General features: G+C 40.9%; 1 long non-coding RNA gene across 2 annotated transcripts; it reads right to left on the reverse strand.

Annotated features, from left to right (window-relative positions):
- Window positions 1–4,065: 4,065 nt before the first annotated feature.
- LOC127300476 (uncharacterized) lies at window positions 4,066–8,914 on the reverse strand. 2 transcript variants are annotated; one of them, XR_011745197.1, is made up of 2 exons: window positions 8,097–8,914; window positions 4,066–5,941 (listed from the first exon to the last, which is right to left on the reverse strand). It is a non-coding gene; the product is annotated as an uncharacterized lncRNA (long non-coding RNA). The 2 variants fall into 2 exon arrangements; XR_007851283.1 differs by having other exon boundaries at window positions 4,066–7,799.
- Window positions 8,915–11,952: the final 3,038 nt, after the last annotated feature.

Genomic DNA, 11,952 nt, shown 5'->3' on the forward strand with positions numbered 1-11,952 from the left:
CGACGGCGTGGTGGCGGTGGAGATCTCCGGCGGAGCTTCGCTAAGCGTGCGGGAGAAGAGGAGGAGAGAGGGGGCGGCTAGGGTTTGGGAGAGGGGGTGGCCGGCCACCTAGGGGTGCGGCCAAGCTATGGGCTTGTAGTGGTCAGCCCCCTCTCCTATGCCCCTCATTATATAGGTGGAAGCCCCAAGTGTTGGACTACAAGTCTTCGAATAAGACCCGAACCAAAAACCTTCCATGTGTAGGGAAACCTACCCAAGGTGGGAATCCCACTTGGGGTGGGATTCCCCCCTTCCATGAGGGGGGTTGGCCGGCCACCCTTGGGGAGTCCACCTTGGACTCCTCCCCTTTAGGGTTGGCTGGCCATGCAAGGTGGAGTCTCTCCGGGACTCTACTTTCCATGGTGATTTCTTCCGGACTTTTCTAGAACCTTCTTGAACCTGCCATAAATGCACCAGATCATTTCCAAACTTGGAATATGACTTCCTATATATGAATCTTATTCTCCGGACCATTCCGGAACTCCTCGTGATGTCCGGGATCTCATCCGGGACTCCGAACAAATATTCGAACTCCATTCCATATTCAAGTTCTACCATTTCAACATCAAACCTTAAGTGTGTCACCCTACGGTTCGCGAACTATGCGGACATGGTTGAGTACTCACTCCAACCAATAACCAATAGCGGGATCTGGAGATCCATAATGGCTCCCACATATTCAACGATGACTTCAGTGATCGAATGAACCATTCACATACGATACCAATTCCCTTTGTCACGCGATATTTTACTTGTCCGAGGTTTGATCATCGGTATCACTCTATACCTTATTCAACCTCGTCTCCTGACAAGTACTCTTTACTCGTACCGTGGTATGTGGTCTCTTATGAACTTATTCATATGCTTGCAAGACATTAGACGACATTCCACCGAGAGGGCCCAGAGTATATCTATCCGTCATCGGGATGGACAAATCCCACTGTTGATCCATATGCCTCAACTCATACTTTCCGGATACTTAATCCCACCTTTATAACCACCCATTTACGCAGTGGCGTTTGGTGTAATCAAAGTACCTTTCCGGTATAAGTGATTTACATGATCTCATGGTCATAAGGACTAGGTAATTATGTATCGAAAGCTTATAGCAAATAACTCAATGACGTGATCTTATGCTATGCTTAATTGGGTGTGTCCATTACATCATTCATATAATGATATAACCTTGTTATTAATAACATCCAATGTTCATGATTATGAAACTAATCATCCATTAATCAACAAGCTAGTTAAGAGGCATACTAGGGACTCTTTGTTGTCTACATATCACACATGTACTAATGTTTCGGTTAATACAATTATAGCATGATATATAAACATTTATCATAAACATAAAGATATATAATAACCACTTTTATTATTGCCTCTTGGGCATATCTCCTTCAGGCCGTACAATTCACCTCAATTCACATCATTTCTCAACAACGGAGGTAGCCTCGGCATAACCCCTATGATGTGTGTTCAGAGGGAACCCATACTAAGATGCATAAATTTCCAGTTAAGCCCTACCCACAATCAGGTATTATGGGGGTACTCAATATTGGAAAGGTATCGCATTCAAACCAATATCAGTTTTATCAAAAATCACCATCTTCTCTTTGTCATGTTCACTTTCAAAATTCATTCAATGGAATGACTCATCATTCCAAGGTTTCAAATTCATTTCAAAGTCACATGTTCCCATATAGAGTAGTCAAGTTTTAGTATTTAGCACTAGCACTAATAATGAGGGGTGCTAATCTTGCTTGGCTAGCTTGAGACTAAATTAACTACTCTAGTAACCTTCTTTAACTTTGACCAAAGTTAACTATAAAATTAACTCTTGAAAATCAACAAGTAAAACTTGTATGGTAAAACTTGGGGTAGGCTTATGGTAAGGAAAGATAAGACCAATGGTGCCTTGCCCCAAAGGTCTTTGCACTTTGCAAGAATATTAGCTTGCCTTGGTAGTTCTCAAAGTTCTCCTCCTCCTCCTCTTGGTAGCAACCTTCTTCCTCCGGGTATTCTCCGGTGCTAGCATCTAAATTTGAATACGAGTATAATCACTCAACTAATTCAATGGATATTCCAAACATCACATATATTCACACAAACTATTCTAAGCACACAATTAATATAATTAGGGTGCATTGGTTGTGTTGCTTGAGGAAAAATAATTTCCTCTCATTGAAATCTTCTTAAGATTTAATTTCCCAAACAATCATACATGAATTCATATTGACCTAAGTCAACCATTCATTATCATCATTTGGGAAAATGATTTAAATGAGGTAGACCACCTCATACCATTTAACAATTCTACAAATGATTTAAATCTCCAAGTATTTCATGTGGGAGCATTTGACCAGGGGTTAATACTTCATATGAAATCACTTGGGACAAGATTTAAATGAAGTAAAATACTTCATATGATTTGCATAATAGTTTTGGACAATATCACTTAAGTAAACTAGCCATATTGTCCATTAATTAAACTAGGGCATGATCATACAAAGTGACCACACCATTTTATTGCAGAAACAATTAGTGTAAGTTAAATGTGAGCTATTGGAGTTGGAATTAACTAAATATCTATTTTGGTTGATTTTTAATATTTATTTGAAAGTGAAAAAGTCCCTGTCTTCATCTTTTTATCATTTTATTTCTACAACAGATATCAAGGTGAGACCAGTGGCATGTTGTAGATCTTTTTACTAGCTTTCCAACAATATAAAATTTGCTAAATTTGGCCAAGCCAAACAGATTCTATTAATTTTCAAAGTGGGAGCCAATATTGAATTTTGATTTGAATTGATTAAAACTGAATTTGAATAAAAGGGCCGGCGGGAAAACTAAGTGGGCCGTAATGATTCAAATAGAGAGAAAACGACCCAGCAACGCATCTCGTGCGAGTGGGCCGCCTGACATAGTGGGGGGCCACTCGTCAGCGAGTTAAAAACCCGAATCGGTATGGATTACTCTGGTGCGTTGGATTAGATTCCAAAAGTTGTAATAAGTGTTTAGTAACATAATACAACTAATGGTGAAGACCAAAATGGTCTAGGGTAAAGATTTGCAAAAATGGCATAAACCATATGTGAGGGTTTTTAGGGTTTTTCTCTTATTTGATTTCTTTCTCTTTTTGATTTATTTGGTTTGTGATCTTCACTTGATCACATTAGGGTTTTAGGGTTTATCACATAAACAAAATAACAAACAACATGGCATATCACTCAAATGCACAAGTCCTATGCATGGCACTATATGCAATTTAAAAGTTTTTGTTGGTTTGAAATTTTGCTCTCTGGAATTCTTCTAACTTTCTTTTTATTGAAATTTGGGATGTTACAACCGGGCACCTCCCAAGATCTAGGGTTCCAAGGTAATTAGGGGAGAATGGAGGCGGGCGTAGGCGTTGCGATAGAGGGAGGGACGATGAGTCGACGACCGCTACGACCTAGGGTTCCAAGGTAATTAGGGGAGAAAGAATGGAGGAAGGGCGGAGGTGAACGCGGAGGGAAGACTTAATTTTTTTACGAAGCTGTCGGGTTGGGATGAAACCGACGGATGGGGCCGCATAAAGGCGGATAGGCAGAGCACGGTGAAAAAAGTCTGAGACTAAAGATGAAAACGGACAGCCTTTATCACTTCTAACCAAGATCCAATGGCCCAAATTGCGCGTGCGGGGGATGCCCTCCCCTGGCTGGGTACTCAACAGGATTACATGTTGTAGTAATTCTAAAATGTTTGCACTTGTTTGGGTTTTCTCTTCATCATTGTAGGTGAACACCGGTTCTTTTGTCATATCAGATGAGTCGGCGCCTTGTCACAGTATAGTTCACTAGAAAGATAGCGCGCTTCGCTGCGCCGCCTGCCTCACGGGTTGTAATTGCAAAATGATGGGTTGATTTTTGAGGTCTCTAGGGTGCATGTAATTAGAGACCAGTCATACGCGGACAAATGGCATTGTTTTGGACAGAATTGTGTTAACAGGGGATCCATAATCATACATTACTAAAATGTTCATACCAGATTATCAATAATTACATAACAATCACGACCACGGTAAACACCAATTCTTGAAATGAATTTACAAAAATAGCTATAGTTGACTACGGCTCCAAATTGCGATGTGAACAACTACCAACTTCTGTATCATATGTAAGAAGGCGGTTGACAGAGGCCCTCAATGTCATCAAGGAGTAAAGACCTCATTAGCCAGATTGTATCACCTCAACTAGAAATACACCTCATCACCAAGGTGAAACTTCAACCTGGCCTTCATTGATATCCCCACTTCTATCTGTTGCGAGTTATGCCGCATGGCTTCTAGTGTCATTGGATGACGGCAAACTTGCCCAAGAGATCCATGTAGAAGGTTGCACAGCTAACACAACAACTCTAGACGCAAAAAAAAAAAAAAAAAAAAAAAAAAAATCATATCCAGCTCATGTTCCTTTGATCAACACCTAGCACCTGAGAATCTGCTCCATATGAAGCATGCTATGCATCAGGACAGCAACTTGCATGAATTCACCTAGGAGCCCACCATAAAGTGACAAACAGAGTTAAGTGGAAGAGAACTATCTAAAAGAAGTTTCACTTGGAAAACCTATGAATGGTTTAAAATGAGCTGAATCTCACCCCAGAATCATATGTTCATGTTATTGACATATAGATAATCTTAGGTGAATTTAATTTGCATACTACCTCAATAGAAAACGTGAAGTAGCCAGAAGGAATAGACGCAAATCAAAGAACATGTATACAAATGGATGTATAATTATATTTATTATTGAATATATAGTGGCTAGGTATCTTATTTACTAAACCTGACCCTCAAAATTTTATGGGAGTTGCAGGGCCAATTCTCATGGGCCAAGAAGAGCAATACACCGCATTCATCTCATTCATGGCATGTGTCTGCTCAATATCATCTCCAGATCTCACAAAAGCATAATCCTTTGATCTACCAGTATATAGCATTGTGGATACATAAGAAAATGTATACTGCTAACTTCTGAAGATGCTAAATAATATGACATTTACTATCACTGAGCTAAAGTCAATGCTGAACCAACTTTCATGCATCTTTCCTGTGTGTACTGCAACTTGCAAGCAGAATAATCATCATGCGAGTCTTATTAGAACTTTTCTCAGGCAACAAACTTAACCCATAGCACGCAAAAGGTAACACCCTTACACCTTCGAGATAACATTAACACCACGGCGTCAAAAGAACTCAAGTTATGTGAACTCAATTGGCAATGCGGAAAATAAAATGGAACTTCTAGTCCTACATTATCATAAATTAGTCCCGCTAACTATATTTTCCAGTCTTTCAAGCAGATAAGTCATCCTTACATTCCCATGATGACACATAATCATGCATTAGCCAGCATGCCCGTTATATACACATAATGAGTTTCCAGATAATGTTTAGTTACCTTTAGCAATAAAATTTACTAAAATCGAAAATAAAGCCCAGCTTGCTTCAGCATGTGGGTCCAAAAGATTTATGTAATCCTAAAGAGGTTGATAATTCTCCGCTTAGGAACTACTTAAGATATTTTATTCAGGTCATACTAATTTGCAAGTTAGTGTACATCAAAATGATCTATCTAGAAGGCTTGCTGAATGGGCCAATGATATAGTGATATGGGGAAACTTCGGTTGTTGCATAAACATGAGCAAAAGACTCATATACAAATTCCTACCAACAATGTATACTGCGACCTGCGTAAAAGATCAATGTATACCTTCATCTTGTTCATAAAGAACTGACCATTGGAGGAATTCATCTCCTAGCCTAACCGCAAAGTAGAAAATTACTATCACACGTTTCCATAAGATTCCTTTCAGCATAGAACATTTTGTGGCTTGTGAAAAATAGCAGGTTTCCCTAATAAGCACAAGCCTTGAGTTAGAATAGTCAAGATATATAAAATGTGACTTTCATATATACCAGGCAAGATTTCCCTAGATACATGAACGCCCAAGAAGGGAAAAAACTAAGGGAATGGATTCCATGCTTTACTTTTACAGTTGTACATCAACTTGAAACATCACACATGTATTTTCCAGATTAAGACATCACAAATACTTGTAAAACTACATAATTAATATGAACATCAAACTCGATTTGCAACTAAGGGTTTTCAGCTCCACATGGCTATCTTTTAGAAGAAAACTATAGTGCTCCATGTAAGGAGAAAACAGAAAAAATCTTGATGGATACATATTAATCAATTATTTCCTACAGGACAAACCAAAATGATTGAACATACAGAGACTAAGAAATCATGTTTTACTGAATCCTCCAATGACTATATCGCGAACTTAAATGGCACGCTAAATTATTAGCATTGATTCTTATCTGGCAAATGAAGAGTAGCGAACTTAATATGTTATTATCAGCCATGTTGCTTGTGGCTAACTATGGTTGTAAGATGGTTGGTTGATTTGCCTAAAAAATAATTTCAAGGTAAGGCACACATACCCAAGGATGTGATATGACCATAATATCAGTAAAACTTGTTGTGAAGTGTATATGTCGATTGCCTAGCCCTTTCCATCAGTTCGGACTTTTGGTTCAAGTGGCTAGTGCATGAAGCTTAACATGGTATCAGAGCCCCAGGTCTCAAGTTCAAATCCTGGCTTTCACATGGTTTTCGCAATTAAGCCTAAAAATTGCTGTTGCCCCCCTCTCTAGCCACCGCTGTTTCGGTGTGCTCTTCTTCTTTCACGTGTTGACTTTCTCTTCTCCCGTCACACGCGAGTGGGGGTGTTGTGAAGTGTATATGTCGATTGCCTAGCCCTTTCCATCAGTTCGGACTTTTGGTTCAAGTGGCTAGTGCATGAAGCTTAACAAAACTATCTGTACCTAACAGAAAGGTGTCCATGTTAGCAATCTGTGGAACCAAGCTTGCATTAGAAGGAGGGCTCATTTTCTATGTTACATAAGACAATCTAGAATTTTCATTTGCATCTTGCGTGATACCAGGTGTCAGTATTATCGCAAATAGCCAAGGGAAGATGCTATGTGCATCGATAATTATGGGTCCTGGGCACTCAAGAATTCTGTAGTGAACTGTCAAAGGTGCAGAGAGATTTCTCCAAAGATCAAAAGAATAGAACTGTCAAAGGTGTGGACGGAAAGGGGTTACAAACCAGCAGAAGAATTTTAGCTTCAGTTCCAATCTGAAATCCAGATTCACTATGTATAATTTCCTAGGATAATGTATCCTAACTAATCAAAATTGAACACTATATTTGTCACTACCAACCTGAATTGCCATGGTTGCAATATAAAATCCCACATAGGCTAGATAATCTACAGTATGTGATAAAATCTATAATCATATACTGACACAACAACTGAAGCACATACCAAGAGTGCTTTGCTGTAAAGGACAATACACATGTCACTGGAGTGCCATCCCTACATTTGCAAGTTCATTTCTTTACATGTATTATGCGTACCTTGTAGACCAGCGGCTCATATACATGCTCCAAAAATCAGTGTTCACTTTCATAGGTATTAACGAAACACATGGACCTGTGCTAAGCATTGCCATCTGTTAGGTTTTCCCATGAGAGCAATCCCAGATTGGAGCAATAACTCGAGGCAAGCTTTTGCAGCACAGGAAACAAACAAAGGTTTCTGGCTTGAGGGCGAGATTGCCAATGTTCAAGGGGTGGAAACAATCAACATCCTTGTCTAGGCTAATGGTGTTCAGAATATTTTCATCGTCCATATGCTGATTTACACAAAATCACAGAATAAGACGGAGGCTTGATGGTGTACAATATATAAGCATAGATATGAAGTAAGCCAAATCTTTACATACAAAATGAGAACTGAGATAAAACACAACTAAAATTTTCTGTTTATTACCATGTAAATGTGAGTGTTTTGCATTATTCAGTCATCATAACAATTATCTAGTATGTGTAAATGAAAAGGTTTTCATGATATCAATCTATGACCTAAACCAAACATCATGCTTTTTAAGGGCAGCAACCAAAATAAATTGCAATACTTGCTGTAGTGGTACCTGGACTGGACAAGGCTGCCATGAACTGACGTATCTTCATTGATTCTACACACCAAATCCACCACCTCATCTTCTGTCAATTCCCAGGCAACTCGGCCAACAAAGATTTTATCCCAACTTCGTCACACCCATTTACTTTGAATATCATATAGCACTGAGAGTCCCTTCTATCGGCTACCAATTGGACAGTCAGGCCTGGAACATGTCAACTGCATTTTTCACATGACGAACTTCTTCAGAAATCTGTAGCCTTCTGTCCATTGCAATGGACTTGCCATCAGTAATGGTTGCCGTGGACTCACAGAAACAACAAAAGTATCACAGTACAATAAGTCATTAGTTTACAACTATGCCGATCAAAGAAAATTAAGCCATCTAATTTTTACGCAACATAATTGGCAAACTGTACCTGCAGGGCAAGGATCGGCAGTCCTGGATGGAGGTCAGAAGCACGGAAGCCGAGGGACGCCGGCACCCGGCAGGTAGATGGAAAGTGGTGTTTCTCCGTCACTTGAGATCAAGGTCGGGGAAGTGGGTTGTCCATCCTCAGCACAAGCCCTACAACGAACAGAAACCACCCAGCCACGCTGCCGGAGGGGGTTGGCTGGGAGGAAGCTCGGGGGTACCTCCTAGATATGGCCGGGTAAGGAGGGAAAAGCAGTTCGAGAGAGAAGATGCGAGGCGGATGTTTGCAGCCGGATCTGTTCGGAGCGGCGGCCGGAGCGATGCAGCGTAGGAGAGCGCCCGCTCGGGAGGAAGATGAGAGACGGTTCGGGAGAGAGAGAGTGTCAGGTCCTCGGTGGAGGATCCCTGAAGAAGTTGTGGAGGAAGAAGGAGAACAGAGCGCTTGGGCTCAGCGGCGGATTTTATAATTTGTCACACTTTTCTTTACACTTCTATCATATGTCATTTTACGTGTCAGGTGCTGGTTATGTGGCAAATAATAGACACTTTAAAGAAAAAGTGTGGCAAATCCAGCAAGATCGGGACCTGCGGCCAAGGAAGGAAAACGAACAGGAATAAAAATAGAATTTGTTTATTGCTTGATCCTCCCTTCCACCCCACCTGCCTCTTATAACCGTGAGACAGGCTCAAGCATTAGTTAACCAGACTAGTATTAAGACTAATTAAGGTAGGAGGAGTGGCTCTATCCTGGCCGTTGGTAGTCTGTAGGTTGCAAGGTCCTGACAGAGCCCCCTCCGAAGGCAAGTCTTCAAGGCTTGAACTCTGGAAAAGCATGCTGTATGAAAGAGGAGTCCTCCCAGGTTGCTTCATCCACTGTCATGTAGTCCCAATGTACGAGCCATCGGAAGTTTGTCATTAGGAATTGTATGAGAACCAATGTGATTTTTTAAGTTGGTTGACATGGAAGACATCATGGATCTTGGCTGAGTCTGGCAATAATAATTGGTAGGAGCTTTTACCTACTGTCTTGAGGACTTTGAAAGGTCCATACCATTTATATGACAGCTTTGGTGCATTCTGTCGACCCAAAGCAGTTTCTCGGAAAGGTTGCATCTTCAAATAGACAAGTCACCCACCTGGAATGATCTCTCTGTTCTATTTGCATCAGCATATTTCTTCATTCTTTGTTGAGCCTTTGAGAAGAAGAGACAGCATGTTCTCCTTCTCCAAGTTGTTGCTCAGGGCATCATCATTCGGGGAGTATGGCACTGGAATTTGTTGCAAGAGAGGAGGAGGGTACTCATACAAAGCCTGGAAGGGTGTCATTTGGATTGCCGTGTGGTAGGAGCAGTTGTACCACCATTTAGCCGCAGGTAGCCACTCACACCATTTCTTGGGCTGTTGGAAAACCATGAATCTTAAGTATTGTTCCAAACATTGGTTTACTCTTTCCGTTTGACCATCTGTTTCGGGATGGTGAGCTGTGCTGTAGTTGAGCTTGATGTTGAAAGAAGAAAAGATGTCCTTCCATAACTTGCTGGTAAAGATCACATCTCTGTCACTGACTATACTGGCTGGTGGTCCATGAAGGTTAATGATGTGTGCCATGAATATGTCTGCTATTGTTTGAAAAAAATATGGATGAGATAGTGGTATGAAATGGGCATATTTGGTTAGCCTATCTACCACTACCAATATGACATCTTTTCCTTTTGATTTGGGTAACCCTTCCACAAAATCAAGGCTGATATCAGTCCATTTCTGTTTAGGAATAGGCAGTGGGTTTAGCAAGCCTGGATATGGCAGCTTCTCTGCTTTTGATATTTGGCAGACTGGACAAGCAGCGATTTTGCCAGCTGTGAATTGCTGCAACTTTGGCCAAAAGAAAGCTTGTTTGATCTTGTGCAAGGTCACCTTGACGCCGGAGTGACCTCCAAACAGGGAGGAGTGAAAGGTTTCAAATACCTTATCTCTTAGGTTGGTAGAGGAGCCAATATAGATTTTCCCTTTATGCCGCAAGAAGCCTTCTTGAAGAGTATAGTTTTTATTGCTAGCAGCAGAGAGAGTGAGCTCATGTATTAGCTTCAGACAATGGGCATCCTCATTATAAGAGTTATGCACTTCAGTCAACCATGTTGGAACCGCCGAAGATAATGGGAAGCAGTCCATTGCTGTCAAGAGTAATGGAGAGGTGTCGTCTTTATCATCGACTTAAATTGTCTAGAGAGGGCGTCTGCAACAACATTTTCTTTGCCTTTCTTGTACTCGATTTTGTAGTCGAGCTCCAGTAATTTCAGCATCAACTTATGTTGGATTCCCTCCACTAATCTTTGATTTCCCAGGTATTTGAGTGCTTGTTGGTAGGTTTTTATGATGACCTTGTTCCCTAAGAAGTAATGCCTCCATTTTTTAAGGCATGTAAGATAGCCAGGGCTTCCTTCTCATAGATAGATTGTGCACTAGTTTTCGGACCAAGGCATTGACTGTAGAAAGCAATGGGTCTGCCCTCTTGCATTAGAACTGCGCCAATACCAGAGATACAAGCATCTGTTTCCAGTGTAAATGGTATTGCGAAGTTGGGAAGGCGCAGTACTGGAGGTTTGGACATCACTTGTTTCAGGTGTGCAAAAGCTGCTTCTTGCTCAGATCCCCAATGAAAATTATCTTTTTTGAGGGCAAGATACAGAGGCTGTTAAATTGTGGCATAACCTTTGATAAACCTCCTGTAATATCCAGTTAACCCCAGGAACCCACGTAGCTTCTTCAATGTTTTCGGAGTTTTCCATTCCAATATATCTTTGATCTTTGATGGATCAGTGGATACTCCTTGGCCGGATATGATGTGTCCCAAGTATTCTACCGATTGTTGGCCAAAAGTGCACTTTGATAACTTAGCCTTGAGTTGCGTATGTTTGGAGGCTTTGATCCTGGTAAAAGAGGAATGGAGTGATCTGTAGCCCTGTGAGGTGGCAAGCCTTCAGGTTCTGCAAAGACATCAGCAAAAGCTTGCAAAATTTCCTGGAACTCATCTGGAGGAGTTGAAGTTTCCAATTCTGAGAGAGTTGCTCTTACATCATCAATCCTATACAGAATGTATCCAGTAGCTTGCTCCTCTATTAACTTGGAGCATTTCATTGCTGAGATCACCAAATTGTTTCTTGGTACCAAATGATCTGTGAAGGTATAAGTTTGACCTTCATGCCCAATTGTTAATGTTCTTTCAATGAAGTCAAATGTTACTGGATTATGGAGCTTGAACCAATTGACCCCCAAGATAGCATCTGAACCTCTAAGTGCTAGAATTCGGAAATCAGCAGAGAGCACTTATCCTTGGATGATGAACTTTTGGTTGTAAGCAATGGCTTCAGAAACCAATTCACCCCCACCAGCTACTCTCACTCGGCGTGCTGGAGCTGGTGTCATGGTTATATTGTGGTCCATGGCGAACTGT

The sequence above is a fragment of the Lolium perenne genome, chromosome 5, assembly GCF_019359855.2.
Source record: "Lolium perenne isolate Kyuss_39 chromosome 5, Kyuss_2.0, whole genome shotgun sequence".
Lineage (NCBI taxonomy): Eukaryota > Viridiplantae > Streptophyta > Magnoliopsida > Poales > Poaceae > Lolium > Lolium perenne.